We start from the raw sequence: 24,773 nt of genomic DNA, 5'->3' as shown, positions 1-24,773 counted from the left end.
GTTTCCTCCCTTACCTCAATTTCATGCGAGTTAAAACGCTGCCATACTACATCACTTCCATATCACTTCGCTTCCGACTTGGATTATATGAGATTTTAGCTAAGCGTAGCGACACCAGTTTGTGGAAATACATATCAAAGGTAGTAAAACCATGTATTTTGGATGAATATGCCAATGTGCTCTAGTAAAATTAATACATATATCAATCCTTCAGTGGTCTATCTGTATACAACTCATGTGTCGTCGGAAACTTGTGAGGAGGCAATTAAATAGTACAATATTATATTCATTTACTCGGCCGAGTACTACACAATACGTTTAAGATATATGAGTACTCGGCCGAGCTCTGCTGAGCACACGTTTTGGGTTTTTGTGTTATTTTATTTTTTCGACCATTTATTATTTAAATATTAATTTAGTTGTTATTAAGTAATTAGTATCTCCAGCAGATTTAATACTAGTTTTATACAACGGTTATTAGTATGCGTTTTTTATTGTAGACTGTTTAAGCTTTCTAATATTTCTAAAGCGATTGCATGATTCAAAATATATTTTGGCAAAATCTAAATTGTGTTTATTGTTACACAGTTAATTTTAAATGTCCACCTTGTTTTTATTTTCCTGTCAGATGCACATCAGTAATATTAAATGTGAATGGATTTTTTAGCAGCTGTTTCGCGTGATACGCTCATAATCTTACGCTAGATAATAATCACAAAAAGCAACGATAGTCGAGTAAAAGCCTAATAAAACAGGCCGCAATTGGCAAAGCTATTAGTGATAATCTGGTCGTGTTTGGTCAAATACGCGCATAAAATATTTATCTGGCATTTACAACAAAATATATTGCGTTTTCCATTGCTTTATGATTGAAATCATAAAAATATTGTTTTATTACGTGGCTGAATTAAATTTGGTAACATTATTAAAAAGGTTTTAATGACCACGTATAAATTAGAGTATTAATGAGGCATTAAGAATACTATGTGCGAACTCAATAAATGTTTCGAGAATAGATTTTTATCATTTGAGCAGTAGTATTATGATATAATTAAAAAATGACACCATGTTGAATTCGCCCTTAATCAAGCGAAACCATATGTAACTGTTTCATATTGCATTGTTATTCAAAGATCAATTTTTATTATCTAAAACGACAGTCTCATAGACATGGTACATATTTTCGGACTCAATTTATATGCGCAAAAATCCCATCATAGCGGACAAACAGCCGCGCCGAAAATATTCATTCACTACGTGCAAAACATACTTTCAGCCAACCCTGTGCGAAAACAGTATCCTGATTGCGTCATAAGCATGCGCCCTCGAGCTTTGCAGTTATCTTCTTTGGGTTCACATTTTCCACGACCGTCGAAGCCTTCGCTCGTATCGCACGCGGCTCGGCTGAAAGGACTCTCGTCGCGAAATAGGTCACGAGTTTTTTCTGAACAACCTGTACCTGGTGGCCGGTCTAAAATTTGCATCCAGTGACCGAATTCGAGTGACACAAGTAAGTGCAATTAAATTTTGTTATTATAAAGAAGTTTTGAACTTTTGAACAAGATTTGATTAGATTATTTTTAACTTGAATGGGAATCAGAAATATGATTTAAATGATTCATAAATAATATTGAATCATATTTCATTTCACTTTTGTAAAAAATATTTTACACAGTATTTTTTTTTATACATATATAAGCTAGCATATGTCTGAAATTTTTCAGCAGTCTTTACTGATGAATGCAATTTTTCAATTAAATTAAAATGTTTCAAAGTTGTTGTTATTTATGTTATATTTTTGTTCAAATAATTTTAACTGTACTATAATTTATTATTAAATGGTTTCTAATTTAATAATAGTAGCATACTTCTATAAAGATAATTATTACTTCAACCGGAAGTAATTAAAAATGTGAATCCATTATATTAAATAGACATAGTGTATACAACATTTATCTTACAAAATAATATAATAATTTAGGAAATCCATTTCATTTGCCTTTTAAAAAAAAATTCTGCGTGACGAGAAAATGACGAGTCAAATACACGCTTATTGTGAAATATCATATAAATATACAATTTAACCCCTGACATTTAAAAAAAAAGAATATATTATAATATATGTATATATATATTATTAATAAATAAAATTAATAAGATTTTAAACAGACATAGTAGATTATTAACATTTCAGTTTCATGCGTTGCTTGGGCAATTTTGCGTCGGAGATTTCTTTATCTCTCGTTTGGTCGCATGAATGACTATTGTCACCCACTTAGTGTTAAACGTTTGCCATATTTTCATGAAATAAAGAGTTGGTTGAAGGTTTTTGGACTAGTATTAGAGTACTATTTTACTTTTCCAATGTTTGGTTTTGTTAATTCAAGCTAAATACGCTTGGCAACTTTTCTCCATTTTAAATACATATTTTTATTGTGTTAAAAAAATTGGATGCGTTTAGCAAGGAATTATTTTAAGGAATATGTGCATTTAAATAAGTAATTTGTTCCATAAAACGAATTGTTTGCGCGTTACAATAATAAAAATTGAGCATTAAATAAATATACTTATGTTCAATTAAATTATTTTATTTAAAATATAATATTACAAAATGCGCATTAGTTATATAGCATCACTGTAACAGTTGCGAAACGTTCATTTGCTGTTCAAACCCAAACCCAACTTTACGAAAGTCAATAATTAAAAAGAATATTGAAAATAGTGTAATACTCATTTTTTAATATTTTAATGCGCAGATAATTCATTTTAGTGCACACTACATATAACATGTTGCTCAATTAAATATTTTTATTGAACCTAGATATATTTATTTAATAGTTTTTCTTTATTATTGTAATGCACATTTAAATTGCCCTCAAAAAAATTGAACGAGCGATTGTTTTTACAACATTTAGTATCTTATTACTGTATGAAAAGCTATAAAAAATAATCGCTATCTCTATTGTTATGCATGAGTTTTATTATAAAATAAGTAAAAATAAAAAATGGGTCTATTGAAGATAAAAGTGAAATGGGTGACTCTTGTCATCCGCGCGATCTTTTGTGTTTGAATAGTGGGCCAAGAAAATTCAATGGAGGGTTAAGAAAAGTAGCAGTTTTAAAACATTTTTTTTATAATAGTATATATTATAGAGGTTCACGGAAATATTTTTACGGTCCGCGATTAAATTTATTTTCTAATAAAATTCTAAATATCTATTTTTATTATTCGCAGCTACTAATTATTTTAGTTAATTTCTTCGTACGAATAAAATCACTTTTGAAGTGACATGAAATTACTTAAATTACCTGCTCTTTAATTTGCCCCCTGAGATGATAGAAAAAAAAAATGACCCACAAGCTAAAACAAGTAAGACAGCGCTGGATAATAGGATTCGGGGATTCATAATATTTATAAACTTCAAAAACAATGGCGGTACTTTGAAAAATCACACCTCAAAATCATAAGCTAATTTTATTTTATTTAAAAAATCATCAAAATAAATGAGTTGTCAATATAGTTTTTTTTCCGCGTGCATAATTTTTTTTAAAGTATTCTATTCTTATTTTTATATAATAATATAGTCTTTGTGTGGTTATATTTTGATTTTTTTCTTAATTATTATGATAGAATTATTGTTCCGATCTAGCAGGCAGCATGTTTATTTTTATAAATATGCCAAAGTTATTTAGTTAAAAAATATGATTATTATTGTGCAAGAATATGAGTCTCGTACACTTTGTGTAATTATTATAAATACGCGTTTGCATCTGAGGCATTCAGACGTCTTTGAAGATCGGACTGGGTTGACGTGAAGTGGGAAGCGGCCGCTTTTTCGGTCGATGCTTGACGTATATTTGTTTGGTGAACTCTGAACTCTCGTGTGTCCCGAGTCGGAAGTAACTAATGGAAGTTCTCTATGGAGGTTTTCGTCGGAAATGATTTTTATTGTGATTGATTTGTGCGTATAAAAACGCATAAATCAATCACAATAAAATCATATATACGTGTATTATACGTGTCAACGCTACATTTCAGAAAAATCTTTTTAACTGGTCAAGCGTAACGATAAAATTAAATTTAGCGTAAAGCCCATGTAAAGGTTGCTCAATACAACCTTTGTGATGAATCGTTCACGGTGTGTTGCCTACAAAACGTACCCATCACAAAGCATTCTTTATTGTAAAAATATCGACCGGTCGATAATAGAAAATACAACGCAAAAATGATATATTGAATATTAAAATGGAAACGAGATGGGCGTCGGAAGTACGCGCGAGATTAATTTCCGCATGTAATTTCATTACAATTGAAGTTATTGTTTCAAATCGTTTTCGCACAGCTGTTATTGATGATAAATTAGTTTTCAATATTATGTGCCTCCCCTACAGCTGACAATGATGTGTACAATGAATTTTCATTGTTCTGAATAAGCAATACTTTGTAAGTTTACAGTATTATGGCATAAATTTGTATCATTGTTTCTATAAATTTATACAATATGTCTCATTTGACATTGTTTTATAATACTCATGTAATAAATACAATTTTGCTCCCAGAGGCTTCTAACTTTCTCTGTGTATCGTATCCCTAGGAAATGTATGATTTATGTTCAACTACAAAATATGAATAAGGGTGTAAAAACTTGTCTGAACCCGAGTTTATTGCACAAGTTCGGCGCACTAACTGCTCAATTTGAAATCTGAAGCCCGACTTATCGAATCTGTGTGAACGCCAATTTCGCCGCCTTTTCGCTCTGTAACAAGGCGGTGGTCTCGAATATACATGGCATGCAAATACGAAATATATTTATAATGACAGTTAGGCACTTGGAATAAATATATATGTACATTATTTTTCATGCCATTTTGAATTAAGTTGTTAATTCCTGTTCTATAAAGACCTATAATAAAAATGTCATTATAAAATTTTGTCCAATGCGTAATGATTAACGACAGATTGAAACGGAATATTGGAGATCGGATTACGTCATTCAGTCCTTATAATTATCTCTCGAGAATAGTAACTTAAATGCTTTCCCTTATGAGTTTTCTGAGAAAAAGGGTTAATGAAATGATTTATTTAATATTTATCTCTTCTACTAAATTGAAGATGTTTATAAATACTATCATTAAGTAATGATCGATGGAAAAAATAGTATTTGTTTGGAAGTCATTGTATTTTATATGACGCAATTTAATTAAGGATATGATTTTACTACCTAAACTAGAACTTCTCGTATAAAAGTATTGATCCATTCAGTAGATACTTAATATCAAAACAGTATTCGAAAGAATACATTTGTATTTTAAATAATATTATTATTAATCAGTAATAATTCTATGGTACAAGCATATGTAGTTGAAAAATTGAAAATAATATTTATTTATTATTAAATTTTAAGAACTAATTTTCATTGATGAAAGTATTCATTTTATAATTCTACATGTTGTTTATTATTAAACTTGAGATAATAAAATAATAATTTCATTAAAAGTAAATTTTATAAAAGTAACGTAAAACTATGTAGTAATGGAAATAAGCCATTTAGGCAAGACAATAGAAAGAAGTTTTCTGAAGTTACGCGCGGGATTAATTTTATTATATGTCACTACCATTTTGTTTTATAAAGATCTTTTTGAAATTACTTAGTCAAAAATTACGTTTCAATAATGGAAAAAAGTAATTAAGATGAGCTCATGATTGACGTTTTTTTGCATTTTTTCACGAAGTAAAAATATTGATTCATTAGATTTAATTCAAGTTGATTGCTATTTTATTTAATAAAATAATAAAAATATTCTTTGTCCGGAATAATCTATGTCCGCAAAAACTCCTGTTTAGAAAGTTTCTATCCGCAAAATTCGTATCCGGAATAATCATGTAACCGAACCGTCTATATATGATTCGAACCCAGGGCTTTCAGGTAATAGACATCGACTCACACTCGTCTATATTGCTGGAATTTGTACTATAATTCTTAAAGTGTGCTATAATATTTTACTGAAAACTCGTAATATGACTTTTACACAATGTTCTGCTGTGAATTTATAAAAAAAATATTTTAACAAAACTCTATATAAATATAATAATTTATATAATTATTCAAGTTACAAACATACAGGATATATTATATAACAACTAAATGCTTCTAAAATTAGTATTACTTGCGCCAATCAATGTGAAAATTTAGGAAATATTTTATTCGCTTTAAGAGACTATGTAGCTAGCATGTTCCTTTAATTATATTGAAAATATAATGGTTTCAGAAAAGCTAGTAATTACTCAATTAATTAATTATATTCCATAAATCCAAGTGGATTACCTCATCAAAAACTAATCCTCAAGGTTGTAACACTACTATACAGCAATCTTAATAATCATTAGCGATTTAAATTATCTTTTGAAGCGGTTTCTTATCTTTGCTATAATAATAAATAAGTCATAAGAAGGGACGCTCAATGTCACATTAATTTACTTGAAAGAATAACGCTTCTCTCATTGATAATATTATGTCGCAATTTCACTAAAGTATATGTATATGTTAAGTACATAAATAATATATTATTCAACAATTGTCAAGTGATAAAACGATATGATATAAATGGGAACAAAACGTGAGCGAACCCGTGTAAGAAATATAAGCAGAATAATAATAAAAAATACATAATTTTGTATTTATTTATATACCTTTTATTAAATTTCATTATTGCTTTTTTATTAATATAACTCGTTTATTTCTAATATTATATTACAAAAATGCGAAATTCGAGCACATATTATTTATACAATACGTATTGCTATTTTATTTTGATACAATCAATCTTGATATTATGTGAAGTGAATATCTAGGATTTGATCTCAGTGTTGTTGATGATTTTATTTTTTGATATAATATAGCATTGCGTGTAGTACAATATAAAAATAGCGATATATTTTTTTGACATAAAATTGTATGAAAATGGGAAAATTCATGTCACGGTGGTATTGCGGGAACTGGAACATATTTATTTTCAATTTCAATTTATATATTATTTAAATTTATATACATACAAGTGGTGTTGATTATTTAGATTGTGTAGTCTCTGTGGTGCGGCTCTAGGAATATTGATAGGGGCCCATCTGCTAAGTTGTCACATTTTAAAGTAATTTTCATTGATGAATGATCACGTATCTTGCCACTGAGGGCATTAGAATTTCGTTGGTGTGACACATGTTGGACGCCATAAAGGTATTCATATTAATTTTAATTTTATTTAAATAAACAGTCAAAAAATGTTAATAAAAAACATTTGTCAGTCAGTATAAAATAGGATTAGGAATGAATTAGAGAAAACCGAAATGCGGTTCCGGTTTGTTTAAGTTATTATAAATTATGTATGAATACAAACACCTAACTACAGTAAATATGCTATTTTAAGTTTTACAAACGCATTTTATTTTGTCAGTAGGTTTCTGTCATTATTCTTTATAATTAATATGGTTGTTTTTTGACATATTTATTTATTTCAAAGACTTTACAATAATTTAAAACACTACTACATTACACCAACATAATTAAAGTGAACTGTTGTCGTGTTCAAGATTTTCAGAATCACCGGGTTGCATTTCAATTATTTCAGCGCCTTTGAAAATGCTTTGTATATATTTGTATACCCATTGACTATGTAATATAATTCTTGGTATTTACATTTATTTGAATACCTCACGGGCATTGTTAGCTCGGTCACACAGCTTACTTTAATTTTAATCAGATTCTTACATAATTATTGTAGTTTATATATAAATTAATATTTTGCGCTCGTACCTCTTTAAAGTGGTTTATTTGAGGGTACTTCCACGAAGTATATCTTTAATTCAACCATAAAGCTTTAATGGGAAAAGGGTGTCCCTTTTGAGTCACGGTGGGTGAGCTGCATTTAAATATTTTTCTGTTAACCATACCGAATTCATTTAGTATGGTTAACAGAAAAATAATTAATATTTAATTATACTATTGTATTTCTTATAAGAGAATAACACTATCATTCCGCAGTTATTTTGATAAACGCATAATGTCAGAGAGATAACGCAAATAAAGCTCTTAGTGTCGCACGTATTTTTTATCCGCTTGACCCACACGATTGAATAATAGAAAATAAAATAATACGCGATATATGTACAGAAAATATATATGTATGTATGTATGTGTCACATGAAAAATTACTGGGCTGAATTGTATCAGTTATTCATCCCAAAGGGTTTGTTTGATCCGTTCGCATTGTGTATTGTTGCTTTCGAATCCTAATACACTTCGAGTGGTATTATTGCAAGAAAATTGAGGGAATACGCAATGGGAATATACATATGTAAAGGTCTTTCAACCATAGCCTAGTCTTAGTATTATTATAATAAAAGCCCAATCCCTATTTATAACAGAGTGTTAATATATTTAGCATGTATTTTTAACTAACCTTTGTTGATTCAACCATAATATTTCGAAAAAGAGCTGATGTATTATATGTATATATATATATACTTTGATTTAAATTAAAAATAGTATTATGATGAAAGACCTTGACGTTATAATATGTAAATATTATATGTTTTATGTATATGCCCTCAGCTGCAGTGATATCTATTGATTATAACTTGTATAACATATAATAATGGCACCCCGACAAAGCCGCGCAGGACAATCCCGCGCCGCCTAAGCCGCGCCGTCATAGCCGCGCAAAGTGAAAACAAAATTCATTTTATAACATGGTTTTTATTAATTACAAATATATATAGAAAAAGGGAGGCGTCTCGCTACCGCTCGCGCCGACTTTCACTGTAGAACCAAACAACCTAACCTTTTTTTAATGATATTGTATTAATTTATTCTCATTTCGGTATATTTTGTTACTGTCCAGCATCATCCAATCTATGACTAACTGTTCAAAAAGCGAATTACTAGTGATAGAGCTGTCCACAAAACAAAATAATGAAAATTAAAAAAATCATTTTCTTTCATTTTATAATTTTGATTTGCGCGGCAATGTCGGCGCGGCTTTATCGTCGCGGCAATGTCGGGGTTGTATTGCGCGGCTATGTCGGGGCGGCTTAGTCGGCGCGGGATTGTCGGGTCCCCTATAATAATATAGATGTCACCGATTCCTAGATTTTCAGTCTGGTGGTTAATACTTAATTGTAGGTATTCATTAAGTGTAAATGACTTACTAAGTTGGTACAGAGCCAGTTGTCATGCACTGGGCTTACGCCTGTCAGGTTACAATGGAAAATTAAAAAAAAATTAGCAGTTTTTGCAGTTTCTACACTGGCGCATGAGTAGATCACTGCAAAAAATCTGTCAGAGACTCTCCTAGAATATTTACAGGATTTTTAAACACCTTCTTATGAATTGGTTATTTTTTTCTTGTTTGTGTGAGCTATTCCTCACAAATATCATCCTATTGGCAGATTCTTGATTAACAGACTGCCGTGGACCATTGCCTGTACCTTCCCTTTTAGCCATATTCAATACGGCTTTATGCCACAACGAAGCACTATCGATGTTCTTCGTGAATCTGCAGAAAAAAATAAGGACGGTTTTTAAAGACATAAACTGATACTCGCAGTTTTACTCGACATCAAAGGAGCGTTTAATAATGCACGATAGTTACACGGTGTTGTATTTTATAGGCCGGACATCTATCCCGCATGAACGACTCGTTGCCTGCAAAGCGGTTAACTATTGAAAAGTCAAGGATATATTTGGCTGCGTCAGGAACTTATGTATTTCGTTGCTATATCGCCGTCGGCAAATGCCATTTTTCTCAGTACTTTTAACTTAAAAGTTTGCAGCCGTAGAGGATTGTTGATGTAAAATAAAACAGAATCAGTCTTACTTAATTTTATAAATGTGTATTACTTATTTTAAATATGCAAATACTATTGAAATATTTGTGTAGATTTGACATTATAATACAATTTCTTACTAACCATGTTTTTAGTTTATAGGAAAGATTTTTATATAATTTGTTTTTATCACAAAATTCAGGATTATCTTTCTGAAATTATCAAAACTAAATTCTTAAAAAGTTAGTCATTTTGAACATAGTGAACATATTTCAGAATATTTCTCTAGGCTATGTTAGAATTGCAAATTTTTTGTAGTAAATTATTAATTTTTTAACGTTTCTTAGTTCTTAACGCCTTGTCTCTTGTGCAACACAATGACAATTATGATATACGTGATGTGATATTTTCGCTGTAATGTTGTATCGTAAGAGCCATAAAGTCGTCTCAAAGTTCAAATCTTAGAGATTCGGAATGACTGCTTGGCTGGACCAGGAAGTGGAAGCGGCTGATTTATCTGGACTTATAAACGTAGTCTCTGTCGATTCAGCGAAAGCTCCACATTAATGTAATCAGTACTGAACTTTTGTAGTAAAAATGAAAGTTTTTCTATATATAAACTAATATATCAGCATTTTTATACATCATAAGTGAAACGTTCTTCCTCAATATCTTGATTTATATATTAGACCCCCCAATAACACGGTAAATTGGGGACGTGCTATTTGTGTGCGTATAGTTGGTGGATTAGAAAATACTAACAATTTTTTGCAATTCGTACGTACGAATAGTGAGATATTTTCCCATAAGTAACGGGCATCCAAATACTTCGTCCTCAATTTACCGTGTTATTGGGGGGTCTACTGTATATTGTAGATGATTTGGGACAGAACTGAAGTAATTGTTATATTTTATTTTAATTTATAGATTGCTCAAGTTTGACAATAATGGAATTTGTATTAGTTCGAATCAGAGAGACGGTATTTGGCTTGTCATATTTTTTGTTTTTGCTAAGAAGATGCACATTTGGTATTATATTGTTCTTAGTTTATTTTGGGCCGCCGCTAAAACGCCGATACTTTGCAAATTCAAGAAGCAAAAATCAAGTACTTTTTGTCACGCTTTTGCAATGCGGCGCTTATGGGGCCGTATATGTTTCTGTGGAACATTTGGTTAACGAACTAAATCAGTTTACGGTGTTGATTATTCAACTAACGATTGATTAGCTTATATTTTTTTATTTGAAAAAAAAACGTAGGTAATATGGCTTTGCTATTTTAAGTTTGTCTGCCCAATGGCTCAGATCCGTAAGAGCAGAGTTTAACGCAACTCTTTTTATCATCTCGAAATAATCTGTTGTAATACTGTTCCACTTTTAAAGTGTCTTAAAGATACGTATTAAGAGTTAGTATAGCTACATGGTCTGCCCACTCGAGATTTTGAGCTCTGGAAAATGTCGATAAACGGACACATCCATACATATGCAGTAAATCTAATTTTCCTCTTGGGAATTATTTGTTATTTACAGCAAAATAACAATACAAAAATACAATATTCGCTATATTTCATTTTGTGCGAGGTTTACACCCGTCAAAGTCAATTTGGCGCGACTGAAAAGGTTCGGTTCGGTTCTGGAAATCCTCAAACACAATTACTACCCAGATCCCGGTGGTAAAAATCACGTCCGCATTTCTATCGGCTTGCGTGATGCTTCGGAACTTTATTTTACGAAAATAGAACTCGGTAAAAAAATAGTATTATTATTGTTCGCGATTACCGAAACGACACGATATCCGTCAAATGTGACCCCGTGGTTCTTGAATGTCCTTAATGTGTAAGGTAGTTATGATAAGACTGAGCGCTTTCCGCTCGACCTCAGATAAGGGTTTATGAAGCCTTAGTGCACTTCAAAACGTTTCATTTTTACCTCTCGTCTTATAAATGAAGCTCACATATAAAATATCATGGTCCCAGAAGAGTATTTAGATCAAGATAAGTTTAAATTACATTACCGCCTCATCGGGTGCTATACTTAACATTATATTCTTGCAGTGGTGCGTAAATTTTTATAGCATAAGGCGGCGCCTGTATCTCTTTTCTTTTTATTTCTTATATAAAAGGCAAAATTAAGTTATGTCTGTCAGTACTGCTTTTACCTCAGAAAGCATTGGTAAAGCTGAAACGATTTTGATGTGGTCTTTTTCCCCGGAAAGCTTTTAAATCGGAAGGGTTTTGCTAACGCGAATATGTAGTTTTATTATATAGGATTCAAATAATTACATTTTCTTGTAACCAAAATATATTTTCTTTAAAATCAAACTTACTGTTGTGTTTTAAACTTATCTATATATTATTATTAATATAATATAGCAATACATAGTTACTAATTTCATAGCAGATATGGGGGTGACTTAATATACTTAATTAGCCGCATTTATCACTTTCTAGAACTTGTTGTCGGGCAACTATACGCAAATCGATAATAAATATAGATACGAAACAAAATGAAAGCTCATAAAGAACCATGGATTTTTATGCATGGACCAAATATATAGCATATACGAATATTCGATCAATTATTCGAATAATCGAATATTCGTATATTTATATTATCAATGATCATCTTAAAAGTCTTGTTGTCAAAGACGATGGCTTAAATGACTTATGGAGAAAAATTTCGGCATTGGTATAGAAACAATCTTAGTCAAGCACTTAGTTTGGATTATCCGTATTTTTTAATTATCCGTATCATTCGTTTCCAGTATTAGCCAGGATAATTAAGAGTAGTATTTTTCATCATATATTATTTTGTCAATTTAATGCAACTGTCATAATCTCTTTAATTTAATACTGTAGTATTACTCATTATTTAAGCTGAATTGTTTTATCGAATACTAAGAATGATGTAATTTAGTATTTAACTACATAAAATCGATTACTAAACAACTGTATGAATCACACAGGGAAAACGTACGCCGTCATTAGTAAATATATTTTTTAAAATGGTCTAAACATGAAAAGAGTAATTATCTTTTATATATTAATAATTTAATGATAGCAATTATATTTTATTTTTCACGGAGTTTTTCAGTTATTGTAAATAAATTTACATTAACCGTGTTTTTGTACCTCAAGCAAAAAGAAATTGAACCAACTACGCGTTAGTCCGTTTGCCTGTTTGATGTCAACAAATAAAATTAAAAAAATAACCATTTGAGAAATGGTGGCATATTGCTTTGGTATGCGTTTAGTAGCGTTTAAACGTAGGCGATGTACTTAATTAGATACGTGTTACGATTTCCTGAATATGTAAATTTAAGGATAGATGCGTTCGACGTTGTGTAAATATTTTTGCGCTTTCACGTTTAATCAGAAATCAAGCAAATGTTATTTTCGCCCTGCGTGTTTTAACTGAATTATTAATTAAAGCGTTCGATTTTTGATGGGGTTAGTAAATTTAATAACGCGTAGCAATTATAAAGTAAAAATTACTGACGCAATTTAAGTTTAGCTATTAATATTGATCAAATATAATGAAATTTGCAACAAAAGCTGATTTTCAAAGCCATTTAGTATTCGATATAAATAGCTATGCTCAGATATTTTGGATGAGAAAAATTTTAATCGCTCCTCTGATTTCAAAAAGAGCCATTGAACTACTGTATGCTAGAGCAAGTCAGTATATTCGACTTCCATTTCTGATGAAAAAAGTCACGAAACTGACGATTGTTAAGTTTACCGCTGACACAACTGGTGCAATAACACATGATAGATTGAGATATATCCCACAAAGAACCCGCTAGTACAATGAATATTAAGTATGAGCCTCAACTTGTTCCGAATATATTTTTATAACCATCAGATGTGACACATTTTTAATGTTTTCTCAACTGTATTAAAAATATTTTCCAAACTAATTTTTCAGTCACTTCAAATAAAGTATTGCTAGTATAAAATAAACAGCTGCTCACTAGAGCACCGCGGCTTCCTTACAAAAGTTTTATTAGTTTATAATTTCCATGTGGTACAAATTAGTAACCAACTGTTTTTGTAAGCCTTTAAAAATGGTATTAAATTATGTAACTCTTTAATTATACAACATATTCGTTGTTTGGCACAGTGCATTTGATAATTTGACATATCTTGTCTTTAGAAAAAACGGAATTAACAAGGGCGTTGAGAGTTAAAATTTATGAGGAAAGTCAGAAATAATCTTTCAAAATCATTTCCTTTGCTATTAAATTGCCTATTGATGTTACTCACAATGTGCTCAATATTTTTAGCAACTACTCACATCGAAAGACTGGTAGATGAAAATAAGGCTGCGACAATCATACACGATAAAAAAAAATCCTTTTTAAACTTTGAAACTTTTCTTATCAGTTGTGATTATCGTGTCGAGTGCTTAGTCTGGTAATGCTGACATATATTGTATTATTTTAGTACAGATATAATGTTGTCGCAAAATTAGTAATGCTTTGTCATCTAATTCGACAACAAAATAATTCGCTATTCACTCTGCTTTAAAAACACGACATTTAATGTCCATTACTCTCTTTTTTTCTTTTCTTCTTTTCAATGACAAGATAAATATCCACGGGTATCCATAAAATTAGAACAAAATATTGCAAAAAGCGTTACACGGGACACTGAAGATAGTGAATTGCGAAGCAATAGGAGCACCACATATAGGTCATATAGGACATATTTTACAATTTTAAGGAGTTTGAAAATATGAATTCAATTCCCAGCTCGCAGCTTGGATGGTTTGGTGACCTCTGATCTAAACTACAAAAATTACCCTAGATTAACTATTAAACTGTTTCATCACTTGAATGATACATTTATGTATTTTATTATGTTCATGACAAAATTGACATTTAAAGTTTACAATAAAAATAATTGCTCTAGATTCTAGCTTATTGCGTAATATTTTACTTAAATGTCAATGATATGATACAGAAATGTCAAGCATTACAAAATTATTATATAATATAGCAAGCTTTTAATGATAATTTAAAATATATAAATTTGATTAAGGGTTAGATATGGGTTGACATATATACATATTAGATACGTACGTATTATATAATAGTAATAACAAGTTCCCATAAGTAGAGGGCGGAAAAATATTTAATTGTGTATGTAGAGTAGTCATTATATTAACACTCTATTTATAGCTCAGTACATTACACATATTCTTCGTATCAATTTTCGGGCACGTTCGCAAACAACTTTCCTCACTTTGACAATTTTCTTCCAATCGAATCAAATCAAACTGACGCGCACTGGCGTAACTTTTCTCTTGAAAGCATGAATAGAAAATCGTGAGCATTTTTCAAAGCATTTACATTTGAATTCATATACATACGCATATAAAACATATGTTAAAAAGTGATATAAATAGAATTTCGATACGTGTTTATATTTATCACTTCAGCCTTGAAATATGATATTTAAATTAGTTTAATTTCTCGGTAAGTGAGCGTAGGAGAAGTTAAATACACTTTGTAATATGTTAACTATGGGATTTATCCAGGGGAATTTTATTTAAAAAATATTATGCTTCATCTTATATATAATAATTTGTTCTTGCTTTACTGTTCTGCACATGTGGCATGCTGCAGCAATGCAGTCAAAAATAAATCTGAAAGACAACTTACAAATTCAACAGATGTAAATGAATATCGAAAAGCAGTCTAGCATTAAACTAGCGCGTACTCGTGTTTATGTCTCGGAGAATAATAAACTTTGCTGTAAATTAGGGGAAACTACAACTTAAACTGTTGAAAACTGTATACGACACGTTGAACACTTAAGTCGTTCCACTTTGTTTGAATGGTTTAAACGTCTCAAATATGGACGTGAGGATGTATAAGATTACAATATGTATAACATATTTAATCACTATAGTTATGGTAGAACATATCGTTATTAAATTACGGCAGAAGTTTAAGTTTCTGTTTTTGATTTAAGCAAATACATAATTCAAGTAAATTGTTATGAATGTTAAGGTGAGATAAAGATTCCGAGAAAAGAGTATTTTTTGTTTCACGAATATTTTTCATTAAACTATTTCTTCTTAAGTCCCCCACCATATTATATTTTACCTTATTTAAGTGAAACTTGTTTTCAAAGGGAAACTATTTTAGAGCGTATATTATTTGTATCCTTTATTGACTGCTTTAAAATTTGTATCAACCAAGGTGTACGCCTCACTTCCTATATAATATTATATGTTTGCAAATACTTTTAAAGATATACTACATAATATCACGCTAAAGAAAACTACTTAACGCAAACTAGGACTCTCTATTTAAACATAACGCGATATGAGGACCTCCAGAAGTAGAGATCGCCACAGATTTTCTAGAACCTAAAAATATAACCTCTACTTGATCCTCCAAAAAAAATTGTCTATATTAAAAAAAATATTATATAATGGCGTAAAATGATATTGAAGCCATAAAATAATACTCATTTATAAATTGTCACCCTGAAGAAACACAAACGCACTGGATGACAAGAGTTTGAGGGCAGAAATTGGCCATGTAAAATATTAATCTAATGACTGCATTCAAGGATAAAAGAAAACAATAATTTATTAGAAGAATATAGAAAAATGTTGCGCTGCACGTCAAAATACACTCGCAAAATTTCTACAACATAGTCTCGGAAAAAGGTGCCATATAAATTTACAAAGTCATTTATAACAGCTTGTAAATAAAGCGTTAGAAACTATGAAAAGCAGAACCATAATTAATATTATTCCAGTTGTCTGCAAAATAACAAAATTATACTCATCAATAAAAGCAAGTGGAAGGAAAAATAATAGGCAAATATTATTGACCACAGAGTTGCATTAAAACCCATTACCTGAATACTATCGCCGTACAATGAAGAACACAACAAAAAGTTTGTTGTGCAAACAACATAAAACTCTCGCACAAGAAGGATGTCTTTTTAAAACAGGAGCGTGCCAAAAGAGCAGTGTCTCCTTTAACACGGATGTGAAACTTTAACTATACTCTTGAAAAGCATGAATAGACTCGACATCAAGGGTTCACAAACAGTGTTTTTTTTTGAAATAGTATATATCTGTATTTATATAAATTAAAAAAAGTAGATGCTGTGAAGATTGCTTGAAATTTGGGTGCACTTCAGTTTTTATATTCAAAAATGTTATTTACAACGCCGAAATTGATAATAATAGTTTATTTTATAGATGCAATTTATCACAGTATCGACAGTGTTGTATCACGAATGCGGCTCTTAAAAGTCAGAGAGTTTTATATACGCAGGGTCAAACGTATGTCTCTGATGCCTATCTTCTTTTAGAAATTCTAGTTTTTGTGCTGCTAAGATCTCCATTTCGTTGTGTTATGTACTTGATGATGAGATTTCTCTATTCGTTGTTCAAGTGGTCATTATAGTGATCTCTAAATTGTGTCCAATTGTGTATGTGGTTCATCTGGTGAATAGTTATCATGCACTGGTATTAAAAATATTTCATTCAATAGTGCAATCAAATATTATATGTATATGCACGGCTATTCAAATGGTAGACTTCACATGACTTAGAATCACATTCTTCTATTAAGTGTTGTTTTATTACACAGACGTGAGCTGACTCTCATATGGAATAGTCTTTAGTTTTTTTTCAGTCTAATAAGGCAGAAATTAAAATTCATGTCAGAATTATTAGAGGTGTGGATCATAATGCCTGCACTACACTCTCTGGAAGTTGTCCGAACCGAAGTCGGCCGAGACCTATGACTTCGAGTAAGCGACCACACTGTCGCAAATTTCATATGGCGTCCGGACGGCGGCTTCTGTCACGCACAGCCGGCATATTTGCGCGCGCTCGAAAAATGTGCCAAATAATCGCAATTTTTAAATTGTCATATTATTAAAATTACGCTACTGATAATTATAAAAGTTTGTGTGGGCACTCACCAATACAATATCAGTGAAAACTTTTCGGTCGTAAATATTCAATTTACGCAAAATCTTTGTCGGCTTTTGCAAAATGCCATAAGGCATAAAAATGATACTTCAGAATACGAACACCACATCTGTGACTATCCTAGAATTTGTAGCCATCGATTCTAAATAAGAATTCGTTATGATATTCGAAATGATTTTTACCAAAATCAAGTTTCACTAATTATTTTTAAATATTTAATTTTACATGAAAATTGCATGTGGTATTATAACTTGACCACGTGACCACTATGCAGCGCTCGACGTGCATGTTAACCATAGGACGCATACTGAAATTGAACCGAAATACTCGTTCTATCTCAGTTTGCGAAGTACCATATCATTATCTCTCTCTCTCGTCACTTAGCACGAGAGAGAGCGAAAGAGGAAGTATCTCACCGCTCGCGCTCGAAAGAGCAGCTCCGACTTCGGTCCCTTTGACTCAAAGATGAAATAATGCCGACAATATTCGGAAGCGCTCGAAGCTTGCCAAGTCGACTGAATTACCCCTACTTCCGAGAGATTTTAGAGCGGGCAGAACCGAACTCGATCGAAGTAACCCACTATATTCTCCGTCCTTGGCTAACCTTGGCCAACTTCCAGAGAGTGTAGTGCAGACATAAGGATTTTTCAAATGTGTCAAAGCAACCACTGCTATAGACAAAAGGTAGAGGCTTTTTTAACTTTTTATGGAGCATTTTTAAAATTTTATGATACCCTAATGGTGTATTCTAAGAACTTTGCCCAAGTAAAATGGTAAAATATAAAGTGAGCATTACATTGGATAAAAAAATTGTAAATGAAAAAGAAGCAAAAAATATCATCTGAGTGAGCAGATCAATCATAAAAGTCTATCTTAAATCTTTCGGAAGCCGTCGTACATGATACAAGATCGTTTAACACCGTTTTGAGGATAGAGCCTCGTTTTATTATATTATTACATAATAATAATATATAATAGCCAGATTTAAGCTGGCATTTTGTCGCTGGCTTTGCGCAAAGGCTCTGTGTATTTTTTTTATATTTTAGACAAAAATACATTTTATATTTTTTTACGGTATCGTTCAAAATTTAATCCCCGTCGCGCATTCAAAACGCGAGGCTCAAAGGCAAGGCGGCAAATGGAATTAGGATCTTCTGTGCTTTTGTCTGCCAGGAAAATTCCGAGCTGTCGCTGATGGAAAGAAAATAATTTCAACGACGGCGTAAAACTGAATTAACCGCTTCGACAGATGGCGTCACTGTGACGTCACGCGGGGGGTAAATTCTTTGCGAAGAAATGTCGTGCCGTGTTTTTCGATTAGAGGGAAGCCAAGCGATAGTTTGCGGGTAGATAAGCGTTAAGGCATTAACTTATTATATGTTCACCTATAGCAATTTTACACAGTGACAGTAAAGCGCCAACGATTTTAAATCAAAATTTAACGTTACCCTAAAATATTACAAAAAATATATAATACTTGCTTTCGTACCCGGTTTGATTCCAGTTATATCGTATACTTCAATACTTGAACCTCTTTGCATATATAAATATGTATTTTAGATGCTCTGCTCATCACATTGCGACACAAAATTGACACGAGGGAAACATTCATCTCTTATGTAAATTATTGTAACGTTGAGTGACTGTTCATGGCGTATAAAACTCGATTTGGGAATTAAAACGAAAAGGCAAATCGCTATGAATCGATACGATTCTGGGAATAAATATATGTGGTCAGTGCCTTTACTACTAACCATGATTTATTACATTTTTAGTGGATTAAAATTTTTCAGAAATAAACTAGCGGTCACAATCCAACTAGATTAAATAATTTAATCGTTGTAATTTCTAGCGTAGTTTTTGTCGACTCTCTTTTGAATTGAGTAGTTAAATGAAAACTTTTTTTTTATAGTTTCCACTATAAATTTGATACTTTCCACATAAATACTTAAAACGCATTTAGTAAAATACTGTGAATTCTAATGAAATCGGAATATTAAAAAAAATACCTCAGACCAGCCAATTTTGCCCTTCCCCGCAAAAAAAACTGAAATGAGTTTTCTGTATTAGACAAATTTGTTTGTAAAAAAACAAAATTGTATATATTTTATGGGCCAGGGGCTTCAAACTATATTAAATGATACAATCATATATTATAAATAATAATTATTAATAATTAACTATAAGTATTTAATATATGATAACAATATAGTGTATTCAACGAAACATATGTAAACAAAGCAAATTCGTGTGTTCACGGTTGAATTATAGAGGATTCTTAGGTATATCTAATTATTAATGTAACTCTCAATGTATGTATTTTCATTCAAATTATTTTGATTGTCTCGTAGAATAAACTTCAAGCCAGAGAAAGCCCTTTCAACACTAACTAGTGTTGCTGGAGCTCCTAAAACCAGCACTGCAATTTTGTATAAATGCGGATATGTATTTTTATTGCTCTCCCAAAATGTTTTTTTCTGTATAATATTTGTACATGGTTAAGGTTATTCAATATGAATCAATGTCCACATCTGTAGAAATATGAATATTTGTGTCTCTGTTGCCAATTCTTTACTTCTAAAAAATCCTTTTCATTGGATGTTTCACTAGATTATGTTTGAGGTTGGAATTGATTTCTTTAAAAATTATAATTTGTTCCAGATATTTTTTAAATGTTTTGGGGCTGAACCGAAATAAACTGATATTTTTTCGGTTTTGCTCTGTTATCGGATCAGTTCTGGTGCAAAGCCCTGATAAATATATCTACAATAGTATACTGTATTATTATAATCACATACTATATATTACATATATTTTTTTATTTTCAAATTTTTTTGAGATTTCTCGAAAAAATCAAAAAGTGTATTCATTCATGAAAAACATCGAGAAAAAACTACTCACATTATATCCAAATCATATTACAATACGCAGCTAATAATAGCATTTTCCAATTGTTCTACATAATAACATCGTCAGATACCAGTCAATTACATACATTCATTCAACAATGATCAATATACACCTATTCTAGCAATTAGTTGTCAGTCAAATATAATTGAGTTAGATCAATAACTGACGCAATTTCCATACATTATACATGCATTTACATGAACGACAAACACATATACATAATTTATTGCGTTCGACTGTACCCGCAATAAACGCTTCGATGTTCATTTATGCAAATCAAATTAACCACGGCTCGGCTAAGAACGCAAAGCGAATTTCCCGCGGGAATTCGTATTGAATCATACAATACCCTTTGTGCGAAGCCCTTATTTTAAATAAAAAATGTACATAATGCATGACTTGATTATTAGCGCTCTAAAATCCTCTATTAAGAACACTAATCGAGTTTTAGCCGTCGCTTAATCAACGAGACGCGTCGTTAGGAAAATTTGAAATTGCGCATCATGGCACTAAATTTTTTTCATCTTGCTTGTATTCATTATTAAAAAATATTATATTGTGTATTTTTTAATAATAAAGGCAAACAACAAAAGAGGAACTGTTAATAAAGAAAATTAAAATTTATTCATTTCTCCACGGTAAATTTGAACCGAAAAGTTAAAAGTACAGTCATTGAAAAGTGAATAAGCCTCGAGGCGATTACATATATTATATTATATAATGTTTGAAATTAAATTAAACATTATTCCTATTATGTTTTATAATAGGATTAAGACTTATGATTTTAACTATTATTCTCAAACCACATTTTGTCTATCAAAAGTTAAGCTTTTAATTCTGAATCTTAATGAAAGGCAACACATAGGCGAACCATGTAATTATTATCTAATCCTTAACCTTCCACCGTTCTTTGCTCAAGGATAAAATTTCGATATTCAATTTGAGCGAAGAGGGAAAATATTAAGCAAGAGCCATTTGATAATATTTAATTACAAATTAAGTATAAAATATTAATTAAAATTGAAAATATAACCAGATATATAATAGAGTACAAAAAAAAAAACACAAAAAATCAACTTCAAAATAATCATACTATGTATATAACCAAAGATATATTATTATTATAGTGAATTTATATTTAAATTATAATTTATTTTTAATATTAACAAATATAATATACAAAGAATACAAAATTAATGATAAAATAGGAAAATTTGGTCAAAAATTACGAAAAAATTATTATTTAATTCTAAAACATTATGTTTTGTAAAATTATTTTAATATCTTTTATTACCACTAATATATAGTATTTACGTAAAATATTATTTTTTGCACCACCTTTAGCTTTAATTACTGCAAAAATACGGAATAGCATTAAATTTATCAATGATTTAACGAGTTTTTGGTATAATTTGTCGTGGCAAACTTTTTTGGTAACTTATATTTAAAGTTAAACTTAACTAAGTATTAGTTTGCTTGTTGAACCGTGTAATCGATTTTCTTAATCATAGTTAAAAATATTAAATTTCATATATTTAATTGAAGACTATTATATATATGTATTTTTTTGAGTTTTGCTTAATTTTTTTTTTATTTTATCTTAAATGCATTAATTGAATTGATAAAATATACATTACTGAATATTTTACATAATAAAAGGTATATTGTTGTAGTATAAATAGAATCCCTTTTTACTATTCCGTCAATGAAGTGGATACCTTCCATTCCGGAATATAAAAAGCACCCTCAGATATTTGTCTATCTGAATTCTGCACAGTTGCATGAAGGCAATTTACGCTGAATCCTTCGCCAATTTGACGATAAACTTACTGTACCTTATTTGAATCGTAGCTGCTCTTTCGAGCGCGAGCGGTGAGATACTTCCCCCTTCGCTCTCTCGCGTGTTAAGTGACGAGAGTGATAAAGATAATGATATAGTGTTTCGCAAACTGAGATAGAACGAGTAACTCGCTTCAATTTCAGTATGCGCGTAGGCGTCCTATGGTTAACACGCATGTCGAGCGCTGCATCGTGGTCACGTGATCAAGTTATAATACCACATGCTTATCGGGGACTTCAACAGACTCTTACTGACATCTTTGAATATTTTAGGGCACCAAAAGGGATTAATTATATTTTTGATAGTATATTCTTGTAACAGATATCGTTATTATATTTTTTTTTCATATTAAATTGAATAATTAAAAAATAATTAGTGGTACTTAATTTTGTTAAAAAAAATCGTTTCGAATATCCATATGTATTTTCCTAGATCAGTTTATATAAATGTCACACCATTACGATTTTTTATTTAGAATCGATGGCGACAAATTCTAGGATAGTCACAGATGTGGTGTTCCTATTCTAAAGTCTCATTTTGATGCCTTATGGCATTATGCAAAAGCCGACAAAGATTTTGCGTAAATTGAATATTTACGACCGAAAAGTTTTCACTGATATTGTATTGGTGAGTACCCACACAAAGTTTTATAATTTTTAGTGGCGTAATTTTAATAATATGACAATTTAAAAATTGCAATTATTTGGCACATTTTTCGATCGCGCGCAAATATGCCAGCTGTACGTGACAGCAGCCGCCGTGCGGATGTCATTCTCGACCGCCGTCCGGACGGCATATGAAATTTGTGGCAGTGTGGCCACTACTCGGAAGTCGGCAACCTCGACCGACTTCAGTTTAACTTCGGTTTGGACAACTTCCATAGAGTGTAGTGCAAGCATAAAACAATCTACATTTTGTATCTATTAAGCCATTAGCATGCGTTTTAGACGCATTTCTATGGTCATTAATGGATGTATACGACTGTATACTGTGTAAACCCATTTTTTCTACAAGTGTTGTCCACATTTGTCTGTTTATCAATATGCTCAAAATACTTACCAGTAAAATTTACAGAATATACTTTTACGAAGGGTTTATTTTCACACTTGGCCCAATTTATTAAACCCATTTTGAAAATTTTCTAAAACTCTTTGGGTATAACCGACAGACTGTATTTTTTTCTGTTATTATCTATTGAGATCTAAATTATGAATACACAGTAATGTAACAATTTTTACTTTAACTAATTTGTGGACCAAGTAATTTGTTTCACCACGAAAGCTGACGATCAATTGGCAAGTTAAAAATAAATAATATACATATTAGTTCTATTCTTTATTATTTTTACTTGCCTTAGACATTAGATTTTTTTTAATAAGAAAGTTTTTTATGTTTAGAATCTATTTTTTTATAGAGCATAAGAATATTTGTAGATGCTTATCTTAGAATGTCAAATATTTGTTAAAACAAATTAGTTGTGTTATTACGGTTTTATGTTTATCCCTCATATATTATAACGATATTTATATAATTTTAAATCATAAACCACACGCTAAAAATAAACATAGGAACATTTTACGAACGTTTCATTATGCTAAACATTACCTTCGACGTCATAAAAGCTCACACACGAGCTTTCGCTCCCTTCATAAAACGCCCATACTCTCTACTTTTATCTCAAGTTTGCATAACTATATTTTACATCTTCAAATAAAATGCGCAGTATGAACTTTTTTGCGCTAACCCATTTCATCCATTAGGGACACATTTTTTCCATTCACATCTCTAAAAATATTATTATCTTAAATCGTTCGCTTTAAGTATAATTGGTGAAAAACCTAATTTACCATCACAATATCTACGATGTCTGCGATATAATTGACTTTTTAAATTAATATTCTGAATAGTCGGACGTCTGTCGGTGACAGGGCTTTTCAAAATAGGGCAATCTCTGTTTCAAAGGAAGTTCATGTTGTAGTATAGTTAATTATGTTTCTAAACTGGAAGCGACTTTGGTTATAATTGTTGTGAATATTATACATATAAAAACTAAGGTTTAGCAAATACGACGTTAAAAAAGTTGCGCGTAGCAACGAGGGAAAACTTCCATATGAATTAATTATGGAGCACGTGTGCTTGCATATAAAATGTTTATATGAGTATACGCAAATTAACTTGGTAATGGTGAACGACCTTGTAATGTATAATGGACGCTAAGTTTTAATGAATTGGAACAT

At 30.8% G+C, this 24,773-nt stretch overlaps 1 protein-coding gene across 1 annotated transcript in view; it reads left to right on the top strand.

Annotated features, from left to right (window-relative positions):
• The first annotated feature begins 1,355 nt into the window (after positions 1-1,355).
• The window catches only part of LOC148236578 (uncharacterized), a 79,078-nt gene continuing 55,660 nt past the window's right edge, over positions 1,356-24,773 (top strand). The window contains exon 1 of the mRNA XM_088182371.1: positions 1,356-1,510. The gene's annotated coding sequence lies outside the window, so the exon portion shown is untranslated. The remainder of the gene's footprint in view (positions 1,511-24,773) is intronic.

The sequence above is a fragment of the Plectrocnemia conspersa genome, unplaced genomic scaffold (genome assembly GCF_051122295.1).
Source record: "Plectrocnemia conspersa isolate PC_06_02 unplaced genomic scaffold, ASM5112229v1 ptg000003l, whole genome shotgun sequence".
NCBI lineage: Eukaryota > Metazoa > Arthropoda > Insecta > Trichoptera > Polycentropodidae > Plectrocnemia > Plectrocnemia conspersa.
This window is presented reverse-complemented; position numbering and strand designations above follow the sequence as displayed.